The sequence below is a fragment of the Euprymna scolopes genome, chromosome 24, assembly GCF_053919585.1.
Source record: "Euprymna scolopes isolate OS-2025 chromosome 24, ASM5391958v1, whole genome shotgun sequence".
Taxonomy (NCBI): domain Eukaryota; kingdom Metazoa; phylum Mollusca; class Cephalopoda; order Sepiida; family Sepiolidae; genus Euprymna; species Euprymna scolopes.
This window is the reverse complement of record NC_136505.1, coordinates 88,859,438-88,875,691: the sequence shown is the minus strand read 5'-3', so window position 1 is coordinate 88,875,691 and position 16,254 is coordinate 88,859,438. Positions and strand designations below refer to the sequence as shown.

Below are 16,254 nucleotides of genomic sequence, written 5' to 3'. Positions count from 1 at the left end.
CAATATGATTGTGCCATACAATATATATATATATATATACTAGCAGAAGTACACGTCGTTGACTGGGTTCAAAAACAGCCTACAAAAAATGGACTGTGATTGCTGAAAGTATGATAGGTTATGAAAAGGAGAGGGTTGTAAAGAGATAGGTTTTGATACTCAAAAATTTTACCCTAAGTAAAATATGATAATAAGATAATTTTTGCGAAAATATATTTTTTTATATCAACTTTGTTTCCATTCGTAGCCAAGAGTGACCAACAAAATGATGTCTCCTTACAAAGAGAAAATGTTATATATATAATAATATAAATATACAAGAAATAAATGTTACCAAAGTCAATAAAAGTTACTTTCATGGTAGAAAAGTTCATTGGTTTGTATTTTTAAGCAGTTTGTAAAAAAAAATTTTTTTATTCACGAACCAGTTTTAAAAAAATCAAAATGGCAGTGAATTAGAAATGGAGAACCCCGTTTTCAGTTTGAAGGAGGGTTACCCGAGCATTCTGTGTTAACAATTTAAGAGAGTTCCGTCAACGTAAGGAATATTTATAAACATATTTTAATGTTTTCTGTTATTTTGTGGTTGAGGAATATTCGATTATGGCATGTGTAGTTTATATAAAAATTCATTTAAGTAGTTATCGCCTTAAATTTCATTTTAATTTCGGTTCGCTGAAATTATTTCAAGAGCATTAAAAACTATTTCAAAACAAAAAAAAATGAACTGAACTTTTATTGACTATGGTAACATTTATTTCTTGTATATTTATTTTTTCGGGTAGTCGTTTGTTGGCTTTTCTGCTAAACACTCTTACTAAATAATATCAACGAAATATGGAAAAACAAAGAAACAAAAACAGTTTTGAAAAATAATGAAATTTTACTTACTTTAGTAAAATAATCCGAAACAGCAAAATGGGATATTAAAAAAGTAAACGCATAATTACTTTAGTTTTTTTAAAGCAAAGAATCAATATAAATATGAATAAGAAGAAAATGGTGCCCTTTTCAAGCAGAACAGCTTTGTTTCAGTTTTACAGTATTGAACGGAGTAGTATTGCACCGTCGGATTCATGGTTGTACTATTGTAATGTAAAGAACACGCAAAAAGGGTTGTAATCAACTGAATTTCTTCTAGTACTTTGACAAAAAAAGCTTAAACTGATATATAAATAAAAAGGTTATGTAAATGTTTTTAAAAAGACACGTAATCACATGAGCAGGATTTTTTCCTTCTTTTGACACAATAACAAGTGACGTTCTTATTTTTTATTATTTATCTATTTTCGAAAGAGTGCCACGTGCAAGTGAAGAAGGAAAAAAACAGAGTTATGCAAAATTTGTGTCGAGAATTGTCTAAAGTTCCGACTTTTTGGGGGGGCTTTCACTTTAATAAGAACATGAATTCATGAGGTGAATTTATTCGACACAATATGATTCAACTCAAAAAAATAAATAAAAGCTAACGTGAATTAAGATTAAAGTTAAGGTGTTATTGTGGACCCTCACCGCTTTTAAAAAAACCTTGTTAAACTTTGTAACATATTTACATTCTATGGAAGTCAGGTGCGAACGAACACCCCATAATTTTATTATACCATATTTCTTCAAACTGAAACATAATTATCAAAGTATACTTACACAAATAGATATGAAAAGTCTTTGTTAAAGTTTGTGCCATATTTCCATGGAGTACAGGCGTGAACGCACACCCCACAATTTTATTATACCATTCCTATTTAAGTTGAAACGTACTTATCAAAGTATTCTTATGTACATCTATATCAAAAACTCTTGTAAACGTTTTTTTTTTTCATTTTTTATTTCCATTCTTTGGTGGCCAAGTGCGAACGCAGACCCCACAATTTTAATTAACCACCGTTCTGCCAGATCAAACATACCCATTCCTGATCCTCGATACATCTTCTATCATTATATGTAATCAGTTTTTAAAATAGTCAACCAGACAGGAACCTATTCGTGACCACACACACACACACACACACATAGATGTTCAGCTTTATATTATAAATAATGTGTTCCCCTGTTAGAGTTTTGTGTTCCCCCTATTATCTCTATATAAATAAAATGAACTCATTTTTTCCCGTGGGATTTTGACCTTAATAGGATTAAAAATCAAGATATTTCATGCAAATATAATATGCACAAACGGCAGAACAATATCTGAGGTGTGTATAGGCTTATTATTTCTCAAATTCCTCGATAATCTTAGATTTCTATACTTTTTCTGCTGAGAAGTCACGGCCAAAATCGGTTAAGATCAATGGAAGTGGTAAAATATTTTCTCTCTAATAAATTCCTCCTCCCCCTGCCACCACTTAACACCGTTTGGGGATCGTTCACAAGGAACAGTTGAGAAGAGAACACCGGTTTGGCTTCGTAGTTATTTCATGTGAAGTTATTTAAAATCACTAAACTAAGCTGCAGTGCTCTGTGGCGTAGTGGTTAGCGTGCTGGACAATTCACATTATATTTTCACGTTCGCGCTGACCTACCGTAGTCGTTTTTTTTTTGTTTTTTTTTTCCTAAACAACTGGAATGGACTTTTCTTGGTGGCCGAACTGTTAACGTTGCAGATGTTTTTTGTTTTTTTTCACACTTTATTTTCCTACTTTTACTCATGACTTCGGGTTTGATCCTTCCTACTTACCTACCATAACATTTTTTAAAACTCCCCCCCCCCCGTCCCGGAAGCAAACACTCGGGCAACGCCGGGTACCCCCGCTAGTTATAAATAAAGAGAGAACCATTGCCGTGTTCGAGGTTCTGTTTTCTCAAACTATACATCATACCCCTATTTTACTGGATAATATTCCTACAATGAAATCCAGTTTAGTTGATTTGGCACACCGATACAGTAACATTCCTATTGACCACAGGGACTTTGTCTGGAGCAAAACACATTTTAAAACAATTAAAGAATTCAAATCAAATTCTGATATTTATATGTGTAAACCAAACAAAGGTGCAGGAGTCGTGATCATGGATCGTTCAGACTACGTTAAGAAAATGTTTTAATTCTGAACGATGCATCTAAATTCCGTAAACTTGATCCTATCGAGTTGGCAGATAATACTTGCAAAAATGAAATTAAAATGCAAAATCGTCTTCTTCCATTATATAAAAAGAATATTTTTTTCAAGGACGTTTATGACAGAATTAGACCCTCTGGATCATTATGTCCCAGAATTTACGATCTACCTAAAATACATAAGCAAGGTATCCCATTGAGACCTATCTTATCTATGATGGGCTCTGCCCAACATTCTTTGGCACTGGTTTTTAGTAATTTTGCAAACTGTGCGTGAGTTATATACTATGCACTGTATACCCGATTCTTCCAGTTTGTTGAGCATTTATGTGGGTTAGATTCGGGTTCTGAGACATCTTTTACGTGTTCTTTTCATGTCTAGTCTTTTTACCAATGTACAATTGGATGAGAATATACGTATTTGCACCGACGCACTCTATGGTGGTCGCCTGACTCCTCCCCAATTTTCTAAGGAGATATTCACAGAACTCGTATTATAAATCAGTGGAGTTTAGCTTCGCTGATACTATGTACAGTCAGGTCGACAGGGTCTCAATGGGGAGCCCTTTGGCCCCAACTCTAGCTGATATTTTCGTCGGTTATTATGAATCCGTTCTTTTCAGTTCAGGAATAAAACCCACGACGTATGTTAGATATGTTGACGATACTTTTGCGATGTTTTCATCGCAAAATGATGTGTCAACATTTTTTGATAATGTGAATTCCCTTCATAGGGCTCTGCAGTTCACGATGGAATGTGAAAAAGAAAACACCTTTCTCTTCTTGGACGTTCTTATTGAACGCTCAAGAGGTGCTTTCTCACTACCATTTACAGAAAGCCGACTTTTACTGGCCTATATGTGAACTGGTCTTCTTTTGTACCTAAATCGCATAAAATCGGTTTAATATGTTGGTACATAGCGCCCTCATGATTTGTTCATCTATTAAATTGGACACCAAACTGGATAAGATCAGAAACATTTTTCATTAGTAATGGTTACCCTGAAGACCTTATAATAAGTATAAATTGATTGTATAAATAAAAGAATGTGCTGAAGAATGTGACGATCCCCAGGTGCAATCAGATGAACGCTGGTTGTGGTAGCAAGACCCGGCTCTGGCCTGCAAGTCCAAAGAGACCCAAGCTTCGCTTCAGAAGGAGTGCTATGACTTTGTACCCTGCCCTCACTACCTCCTCCTCCCCCGACCTGAACCCACTAGACTACTTCAGTTAGTCATACATCGAGAACATCACTAACATGACCTCCCACAACACCAAAGCCAGCCTGATCGCCACCATCAGCCGAGCTCCTGCCAATGGAAAAGGCATGCTCCTAGCTCTGGACCTGCATCAAAGCAGTGACTGAGGCTGAAGGCGGCTACATTGAATAGATGTCAGCTCTACTACATAATCGAGTTACCTGAATTTATTTATTTATTTTTAAGTTTTAAAATAAAGCTGTAGTGTTGTTTTCTTTAGGGCGACAATTTTATCGTTCCACTCAGTAGTTTTGTTGTTATTATCATCATAGGACATAATCGTGTTGACACACCGGTTCTGGTCAGATCACTGAAGTTAAGCAATGTTGAGCCTGGTTAGTATTAGATGGGTGACCATTTGGGAATTCTAGGCACTGTATGTGCTCTCCGCTTATCTCAGCATTTGTTTCCAGTCATCTTGTACAGACACTTGCCACTGGTATTTAACAATGTCGACTCAGGAGAGGTGTGGTTGGAGATTGCGCACCTCCTGCCACAAAAATTTCACGTGCAGGCACCCCTTCGTGGGTACACATAGTCTCTCAAAGACTGAAGGAGCCCTTATCATCATCATCATCATCATTAGCAATATTAATTACAACGAATTAATGAGAAAGTCAACATACTAAATAATATCTTCTGATTATATTGCAACTAGCCTCCAGCTTTTGGGTTAAAGCTCTAAAACCTGTGCGTACGCTCCAACGACCAAGTCCTTTCTATTTGCCAAACTAATGGTTTCATGAGATTTGTAATCTCACCCCTCTCTAGACAGTATTACCATTTCTCTCTGTATTCTCTCTCTTAATACATATCTCTTTTTAATTCCCCCCCCTCTCTCTCTCTCTCTCTCTCTCTCTCTTGTGAGGTCTTTTCATCTTTCAAGTTAATTCTTATCACCTGTAAGGTGATCTGTCGCTTAACATAAAGCATGTGATCTACTGCCGATAACTTCATGGATTTCAAGCCAAACCACATGGTGCCAAATGTCCACTTTACTTCATTGAGAATTTACTTTTTTCTACAATATCACAATAAAAACACATTCTATCATTTCTCCAAAATGTGGGCTCTCTTAAACCTCGTGTCAAACACCCAACCTAACTCTTTGCCTATAAGCAAAGTAATTTGGTACTACATGGCGCATGCAACAGCATTACAATATTATTTTTAAATTCAAATGCCAACTTAAATAGAAACATGAAATAAATGTCATCAATCGTGCAAAAATGTGATGTTTTACTAGCATCTGGTTTAATTTTCGATTTTGGAGCGATTATTGACACTCAACTATAGCTTGAATTTCGTTTTTCATCCTAACTCGACAGGCTTTACACTATTTTCAATTAAAACACTTTAAAATGAGTTAAAGCTCGAAAAAACTTATCCAGGTAGGTAGAAGAGTAATAGCTTGCCGTTGGTCATATATTTTTACTTTGTTGGCTATTCTGGAAAAAATCATCGCAATTATAAAGCACAAACGCCCACTGTTTACCCTTTACCATATTTACTAGTTTAAATATAGTTTTTAGAAACTTTTCTTGTTGAACAGCAGTTCACCTGACCCTCTTTATACCCACAGTTTTTATCAGTAACAAGTGATAACCGAACCATAGCTGTTTGAATATTATCAAGAGGAGAAAAACGAAAAAGATGAAAGAATTTCTTTGAAGATGTTGTTAGGTCCAGTAACCAGCCAACCTCTTATTGAGCCCCTTCGTTGATTGTATCGCCTAAAATAGATTGTACTTTTATATACATCGCAAGTGCAGGAAACTCAGAGTAAGGAAACAAACGGATATCTTACCCGTCAACCCCTCCTCCCAATCCACAAAAAAAAAAAAAAAAAAAAAAAAATCATACTTTTTTCTATGAGATAAATCACTACTTCACTTCCACACGCTTTGTAGTCAGCTAATTTGGGAACGGAGTGCTACAGACAGATCTCTTGAAGATTATACCACCAAGTTTCAAAAGAAAACGGGAATTTACTAGTTTTTAAGGTTGCTAATTATCTACAGTGAAATGGATCCAGAATTAATCCTAAACAATGGTTAGTGCTTATGCAGTTCAGCAAAGGTATTTAAAATACGAAGATAAAAAATCTCTATGATGTACGTGCCCGTTATGGACTGAAGTTCTTATAAAAGAAAAATCGCTTAACTTGATTGAGTAATTTTTCTTTTGGCGCTTCTACACTATCAGAATGAAATATTATAGTCGATAAACGGAGTTTTCAGATAAAAAAACAATGGTTTCTACTGATTTTTTTTGTCAGTTCTAATAAATTACACCGTTAGCTTCCAAATTATGCAATCGAAATTACCTGAATATTATTGAATTATTAAACAAAACAACTTTAATCGTGTTAGCAGGTGAAAAATTGCGGCCATCTTGTTTTTATAAAATAAATCGAAACGGAAAATTACTTCCCTTCTGAACACTCCTGTGTCTTATATAAGCAAACACGATCTTTTTCTTCAAATTCTATTTTCTATTTTCTTTAATAAATACTTTTCTATCCCATCGAGTTTCATAATTTTTGGATATAATCATCTTAAAAAGTACAAGGAATATGTAGATACCATTGTTTTCATATGAAATTCAGTTTTATGAGGAAAATCAAATTTTAGTCAGACCCCTCACAACAAAACCATCTTGGCAATTTTAGCTATGAGGAGCGGGTTGAGCGTCAGGGGAGATAACTTCATCTAATTCTTGAAGTTTGCCAAAATTTGATGGGATTTAGTGAAACTTAATTTTCGCTAAATGTCTTCAAAAACTGTTTTCATTAATAATGAATTTTCTACCCTATCGCTTTTCATAATTTTTTGATATTTTCATTACTGCGACATGTCAATTCAGTAGATGCCATTGATTTTACTTGAAATTTAATATTTCTATTTTCAAATTTCGCTATTATAATGAAAAAGAACCACTTTTCCGTACTAAAATAATGTTTTTAGTAAATTAAAATTAAAAAATTGTTAATTAGTATATGCAAGTCACTGAATAAAAATTCAACATATTTAAAAAAAAAAAAAAGTACAAGATAAATTCCTGTTTTATATTCGATAAAAGAAAATATAATTATAAAACCATGTGCAAATCCAGAATTCAACTTAATTAAAAAAAGAAAGAAAACTCTTTATAGTGTATGTATCTGTCATGAAACGAAAATATCATATTCCAAAAATTACATAAATTGATAAAGTTTCATAAGGAAGCGAGAAAGGTGTGTCTTAATCAACTTCATTAAATAAAGACAACTCAATTCGAACTACAGAGATTTTAAAAGCAGGCTGGTAATGGCTATGGTATACTATTAAGACAGTAAAAATAGTAAAAAAAAAATGATTTTTTATATAAAGAAACACTACCTGATTAATTTACATTAAAGAGACAATGAAGTTTGTCGGAAAATAGAGCTAGTGTCAGAGAGATGGAATGATGGAGTACTGTTGCCACATCTGGGCAGGAGCTACTAGAAGCAGCTTATCCTGCCTTGACAGAGTTCAAAATAGACTTTGTAGCTTAGTTGGGGATGCTCTTTTCTCTTCTCTGCAACCTCTCTTTCACAGAAGAGACGTTGCAAGCCTGTCTCTGCTTTATCGTTATTTTCATGGCAAGTGCTCGTCTGAGCTTCAATCTATGGTGCTCCATCGCCAAATTTTACGAAAAACACTCGTCTAGCCAAAACCACTATCAATAATTTCTCACACTCTGTATTTGTGCAACGTAGATTCCATAAACAAAACTTCTTTCTTAGAACTGCACGCCTGTGGAACTCTCTTCCGTTTGCCTGCTTTCCAGCTGACTACAATTTGATTGTCTTCAAGTCCAAGATAAACAAGTTCTTGATGAACCGTCCCCCTAAGTAATCCAATTTACAAAATTTCCACTACTTATGATTACTACACTATAATCTCATTGATTAATGTATACCCATTAACCCTTATCCTCGAGTGGACTCCGGGCCTTGATAAGTGGTGACTCCTTTGTGAAAAAAAAAAGAGAAAAGATGAGCCTACGAGAAAATGTTGTTGTAGCAAAATACTAAATGAACTATTCAGAAAATTGAAAAAATAAAAGTCTTATCAAGCAAAAACATTTTCTTTCATTCAATAACATTTACCTGAACATATTTATAAATATAAAAAGCAAAGTGAGATTCCCCCCCTCCCTAGAAATGACTAAAACAGGTTCATAAACAAAAACTACCTAAAAAAATATTTTTATTCATGCTTTCGACATATTTTGATTGGTGTTATGAAAAAGAAAGCAATTTATTTTCAACCCATCTTATTGAATTTCATATTTAATCCGGGTAACAGTTTTTGTTTTGATTACTAATACTATAGAGGGAGTGGGAGAACTTTTTATCATAACAATGATGTCTTCTTCCTGCAACCAGTGACATTATTTTTTTTAACGTTTTTCCCAAGCCACTGGCTTAATTTTGACTTGTAAAAAGAAGAAAAGAAAGAAAGCCATGTGTGATTTTATAACACTGCGAGGGTGTCTAGCTGAAACCACTGTCAATAATTTTCCCCACTCTTTATCTGTGCCTAAATCAAAACGTAGATTCCATGAACAAAGCTTCTCTCTTAGAACTGTACGCCTGTGGAACTCTCTGTCGCTTGCCTGTTTCCCTCCTGACTTCAACTTGGATGTCTTCAAGTCCAACATAAACAAATTCCTGATGAACCGCCCCCTTAAGTAATGACACTTTATCAAATCTCCAATATTAACTATTACTACGATACTATCCCATTGATTACTGTACACACAATAACCCTTATCCCTGAGTGGCTTCTGGGCCTTGATAAGTGGTGACCTCCATGTAAAAAAAAAAAAGAAAAAAATTTAAATGCATGCGAAATGACATCACTAGTGGGGGGAAAAAATACTATAAAAAAGAAAGAGAACAATCACGAGAGAGATGAGATAACGTTCGGGATCTCTTGAGACATAGAGAACGTTCTAGATCACATAGGTGACGTTACGGCTGTACCAATGAGGAAATAAATGTTGTTGCTACAAAGAACAAGCGAGTTGGAGTTATTTCCTATTCTTTGTTTTTGGTCTCTTTTGCAACACGTGTTGTTGTATGGACAACGTTACAATTTATATATTGAAATGTAGTATAGACTCTAATTTGACACCTTTGAACAATGGTTTAATATAAAATACTAAAAGGAGAGATTGTGGGTTCACACCTACGATGAACTGCATTTATTTTTTTTACTCTCATTTTATCGTTAACAAATAATTTCACCTTGCAATAATAAGTTTAGTTATATTTTCTTTCCTGTCCTGTATTCTATGAAAGTCATAGAAATTAGGATGCCTCGTGACATCAAGTACCCCTGCTGCAATAATAATAATAATAATAATAATAATGGTTCACTAGCGGGACCTGTGGAAATTCCACAGCAGCATTTTTCATATGTAATATATTGTTGCTGGGCACGCTGTGAGCGTTCTGTTCAGCATGAATGAAGGCATAATCATTATTCTAGTTTTTTTTATTAAAACTCTACTGCCCCTTACTAAAATAATAACTCTGATATATTTCCTGGGCTGATTATTTCATTACAAACACACCGGTCAATTAACTCACATTTTATCATTTTTCATAATTATTGAATATGTTACTATGTTCTGCAATAATTTTTCATAATTTCAACCCACATTATCGCCCCTCCCTTTACTAAAATATTAAATTTGATATATTGCATCGGCTGATTATTTTATAAAAAAACACAACTATCAATTAAGTCACATTTCATCATTTTTTAATAATTCTTGGATATGGTACTAATTTTGACAATAATTTTTCATCATTTAAACTCACCATATCGCACGACTTACTAAAATAATAACTTTGATATATTGTCTAGGCTGATTATTTCATTACAAACACACACATCAATCAACTCACATTTGATCATTTTTCATAATTCTTGGATATATTACTAATTTTGAGAATATTTTTTTTATAATTTAAACCCCTGTTGTCGCCCAACCTTCCTAAAATAATAACTTTGATACATTTGCTGGGCTGATTATTTCATTACAAACACACTAATCAATTAACCTCCATTTCATCATTTTTCATAATTCTTGGGTATGTTACTAATTTCGACAATCATTTTTCATAATTTATACCCACATTATCGCCCCCTCCTTAATAAAATAATAACTTTTAAATATTTCTGGGCTTATTATTTTATTACAAACACACTAATGCATGAAATCACATTTAATCATTTTTCATAATTCTTGGATAAGTTACTTATCTCGACAATTTCATAATTTTAACCCACATTTTCGCCCTTCCCTCTTTACTAAATAATAACTTTTATATATTGTCTAGGCTGATTATTTCCTTACAAACACACCAATCAATTGACTAATATTTCATCATTTTTTCGTAATTCTTGGATATGTTACTAATTTTGATAATAATTTTTCAGAATTTAAGCCCTCCTTATCTTCTTCCCCTTTACTTATATAATAACTTTGATATATTGTCTAGGCTGATTATTTTATTATAAACACACCAATCAATTAAATCACATTTCGTCATTTTTCATAATTCTTGGATATGTTACTAATTTCGACAATAATTTTTTATAATTTAAACCCTCCTCATCGCCCTCTCTTACTAAAAAATTACTTTGATATATTGTCTGGGCTGATTATTTCATAAAAAACACAACTATCAATTAACTCACACTTAATCATTTTTCTTAATTCTTGGGTATCTTACTCATTTCGACAATTATTTTTAATATTTTTAACCCACATTATCAACCCCCCACCCCACTACTAAAATAATAACTTTGATATATTATCTGGGATGGTTATTTCATTTCAAACACACCAATCAATTAACTCACATTTCGTCATTTTTCATAATTCTTGGATATGTTACTAATGTTGACAATCATTTTTCATCATTTTAACCCACATCATCGCCCCACTTACTAAAATAATAACTTTGATATATTGTCTGGTCTGATTATTTCATTGCAAACACACTAATGCATTAAATAACATATCATTTTTCATAATTCTTGGATATGTTACTAATTTCGACAATTATTTTTCATAATTTAAACCATCCTTATTGCCCTCTCTTACTAACATAATTACTTTGATATATTTCCTGGGCTGATTATTTTATTATAAACACACAATCAATTAACTCAAATTTTATCTTTGTTCATAATCTCGGATATGTTACTAATTACGACAATAATTTTTATAATTAAAAACCCGCATTATGCCTCTCCCTCCTACTTATATAATATATTTGATATATTTTCTGGGCTTATTATATCATTACAAACACACCAATCAAGTAACTTACATTTCATCATTTTTCATAATTCTTGGATATCTTACTAATTTCGACAATAATTTTCATTACTTTAACCCACTATGTCGCTCCCCCTTACTTAAATAATAACTTTGATATATTGCCTGGGCTGATTATTTCATTACAAACAAATCAATCAATTCTGGGTATTCTCATAGTATATATGTTTCACCTATCTTATCCAATTCCGGGTGATGCAGCATATTCCGCTAATATATATCGTTCACCTATCTCATTCAATCCCAGGCGACGCTGGGTATTTTGCTACTATATGTTTTCCACATATCATTCAATACTGGGCAACGTTCTGATAGTATATATTTGCACATCTCATTCAATCCCGGGACTGACTTCATGTCCGCCACCCCACTGTTGAAAATATACATTAAATAAAGTAATGTTTTAATTGTAAACTGCTTCGTTCATTTCCGGGACGGACTTTATATCCCCAACCCACTGCTAAAAATATACATGAAATAATATAATATCTAAATAGTAAACTGTTTCAGCCATTTCCGGGACCGACTTTATATCCCAAACCCACTGCTAAAAATATACATGAAATAATGTAATGTCTAAATAGTAAACTGTTTCAGCCATTTCTAGAACTGACTTATAATCCCCACCCCACTGTTGAAAATATACATGAAATAAAGTAATGTATAAATCATAAACTTTTTCAGCCATTTCCGGGACCGACTTCTTATCTTCCATCCTACTGTTAAAAATATACATTAAATAAAGTAATGTCTAAAACGTAAATGGTTGCAGCCATTTCCGGAACCGAGTTCATATTTCCCACCCCAATGTTAAAAATATATATTATATGAAGTAATTTGTAATGCGTAAACGGTTTCACCCATTTTCGGGACTGATTTAATATCCCCCCCACCCCACTGTTAAAAATATACATGAAATAAAGTAATGTTTAAATCATAAACGGTTTGAGTAATTTCCGGGACTGACTTCATATCCCATAACCCACTGCTTAAAATATACTTGAAATAAAGTAATGTTTAAATCATAAACTGTTTCAGCAGCTTTTCGAAAGTAATACATATAAACATTGACACGGTTACGGATTAGGCAGCCATTGCTTCAACATGAATTTCTGAGTGTAGTATCAGTTTCAGCATTCCAGTGACTTAAATCCCCCTTTTTTTCGTCTTGGTTAATGGAGGAAAAATCCTTCATTACTGATACAATTTTAATTTTTGTTATTGACCAGAGTGCCGCTTGTTTCCCCCTAAATTTTTAACCGACCTCATGTCCAATTCCGCCCTTGTGGGGAGGCAAGTAAACAAAAAAAAATAATCAGAACGGACATTTTCCAGGGCATTTTATAATTAATCAGAAGTGACATTTCCAGGGCATTTTGTAATTAAATCAGAAATAACTTTTTCCAGTTACTTTTTTAATATTAAAACTTTATTACATTAAACATAGTACCTATTCACAATGCCTCCTCATGGGACAGATTTAGACACCAGGGTCGTTTTTTAACGTGGAGAAAAAATTGTCTTAGTCGTAAAGGATTTCTTTTCCACTGAGAGAGAAGAAATTGAAATGTAGCACCTGAAGAACAGATACTACACTTTGATCTTAGCCAAAAGGCTAATAAAGGCAAATCATTTTTATTAGCTTTGCCTCAACAGCAACACCAATTTTTTTTTTTTTATATTTCAAAGGGTGACAAGGTTTATTTGGAATATTCCACTTTCCTTTTTTAGGGATGCACTGCATGATAACGGACGGAGCGATAAGCGTAATAATATAATGATTATTTCATCATCTAATCGTACAGACTCTATTTTGATTAGATGGCAGCGCTAAAGAGAGTTACTCTTTCTCTAAATGTTCACAGAGATACTAAGAAATATTAGAAAGTGGTTGAATCAACATAGAGTAAGAAGGGAGCGATAGAAATGCATAACTATCCAAATATAAGTTAATTACAAATTACAACTTATTAGAAGAATTAAAACGTTGCTTTTGCAAAAATAACTCAATTCCAGAACTAAAGTATATTTTAGCATATTTTATATGATTGAGGGGCATATGAAACAAGCCTCAGGTAAACACATACTTATTGACAGGTTTTGTATAATATTTATATTTATTAAAATGGCATTTAATGATTAAAAGTAAACTTATCACTGTTGATTAATGGAGGTCTTTAAGGCATGTGTGATGATGAATTGGCCAGTGAGGGTTGAAGATATGCGTTGCATGGAGAGAAATGATATGAGAATGATACTATTATGAAAGTATATTTGGATGGCAAAGCTTGTGGAGAATTTTTGTTACTTTCATGATATCATTGGAGCACATGGTGGAGCAGGTGCTAGCGTTATCACAAAAGTTAGAAATGGATGCAATAGTTTAGAGAACTTTTGTTATTACTAACCAGCAGAGTGTTACCTCTATCAAGCATGTATGCAGTGTGATGATATATGAAATTGATATATGGAAGTGAAACCTGACCAGTGAGGGATGAGAAAGATATGATGACAACAGCATATTCTTTTCATTGTTTTGACTCTCGACATACATCCGGGTTCCTCCTTACAAGAATATGATTGTATGCTTAAGCTATAAGTTCCAACTGATAGTCCCCTGAAAGAGATGTCAAAAGCCACACTCTAAGGATATACCACTCCAACCACAAACACTCGTTCAGTAGGGCAACATACTGCATTATTACTCGAATAAGTAGCCAAGACCACTCAGCTTCTTCAAACGAATATATCCCTTTCCACAAGACATATCAATATTTCCTATAAAATTCAATTTGCATGGATCAGTATGGTACCACTTTTTGACCAGCTTGATTTTGTTGGCATTGATTATCCCCTTTCTTTTTTTTTAGATTGGGGTACTTATACTTAGGGGCTTGGTGAAGGTTGCCAACATCCATATTTGAAAGTAATGCTATGAAACTGATTGGATTCGAACTTCGCACGCCCAGGTTACCAGTCTACAGCATTAATCATTTCATCACTGCCACCTTCCATTTACCGCTATAACTTTATGTTAATCTTAATATACCTCTTGACATAACACATCTAAGGTTTAATAATACACAGAAAAACATTTCTTTCATAAAAATAACAGTCATTGTCATCTAAAAATTAAATAAAGTGAATGTGTCTCCTCTTTATTTAAAAACTGTTCAACAGTGTATTAAAGTAAAAAGAATGCAAATAGTTTGTTTTTTTTTAAGTTAAAAAAAGACGATCGAATTCGATTTTGGAACAATTCATTTTAAAATTGATAAGGTCAGAACTTCTGCCTTAACAACACCAGTACATTTTCAATTATTCTTTTGCATTGCATTTTATCTCTGGCACTCAGACGATTTAAAAATAAATAGATATTGAAAATAATAAAGTGCAAACATTTAATTTTTTAGTGCATTATTATTATTGCTACACTTATTGCTTGTTAAAAATGAAAAAAAGTTATAGCCTGTTGACTTAAAATGGGTGTTTTAGGCCAAATTGATGATTGAATATGGTTAAGTTTCTCCTTATTTTTGCATTAAATACTAATCCCTATTAACCTTTAACTGTGAATCGAACAGATACCATAATACTTAGTTCGCTGTATTTTATCATAACAAAGGTTCATACAAACTTTCGGCCAGTAGTTCCCAAGAAAAAGTGCAATGGTACAGACAGACAAACTAAGAGAACTATAATGTAGATTATTATTATTATCATCATCATCATCATCTGTCCTATTCTTATTATCTTTCTTCTTCTTATTATTATTATTATCAACATTCTGATCCACATCTGGCATCAATTGAAATGAATGGCTTTCGTTTCAGGAGGCCTCAAGTTTTGACAAGCTTCTGGGCTTGACTTTTACTCCTGATCTTAAATGAAACACATACATTAAATCTGTTGCCAAGGCCGCTGGAAAAATGGTGGGATCTTTCTATCGATCCAGTAGATATCTCACTGCTGATGCAATTCTCTATCTATATAAGAGCCAGGTACGTCTAAGGATGGAATACTGTTGCCACATCTGGGCAGGAGCTGCTAGAAAGGACTTGTCTTGCCTTGATAGAGTTCAAAATAGACTTCTTAGCCTCGTAGGAGATGTCCTTTTCTCTTCCCTGCAAGCTCTATTTCACAGAAGAGATGTTGCGAGTTTATCTCTGATGTATCGTTATTTTCATGGAAAGTGTTCGACTGAGCTTCAGTCTATGGTCCCTCCTGGCCAAACTTTCACAAGAAACACTCGTCTAGTTGAAAACACTATCAATAATTCCCCCCACTCTTTATCTGTGCCTAAACCTAAACGTAGATTCCATAAACAAAGCTTCTTTCTTAGAACTGCACGTCTGTGGAATTGTCTTCCGTTTTCCTGCTTTCCGGCTGATTACAATATGGTTGTGTTCAAGTCTAACATAAATAAGTTCTTGATGAGCCGTTCCATATAAGTTATCAAATTTACCGAATGTTCATTACTAATGATTACTATATTGTCCAATTTCTACTGTACACTCTTTAACCCTTATCCTTGAGTGGCCTCTTGGCCTTGA

General features: G+C 33.5%; 2 protein-coding genes across 4 annotated transcripts in view; one reads left to right on the top strand and one right to left on the bottom strand.

Moving 5' to 3' along the window:
- Positions 1-16,254, bottom strand: part of LOC145246825 (cilia- and flagella-associated protein 300-like) — a 488,667-nt gene that overhangs the window by 403,694 nt on the left and 68,719 nt on the right. The window lies entirely within an intron of this gene.
- LOC145246824 (uncharacterized) overlaps positions 1-16,254 on the top strand; it is a 58,410-nt gene that overhangs the window by 40,942 nt on the left and 1,214 nt on the right. The gene's annotated exons all lie outside the window — the stretch shown is intronic.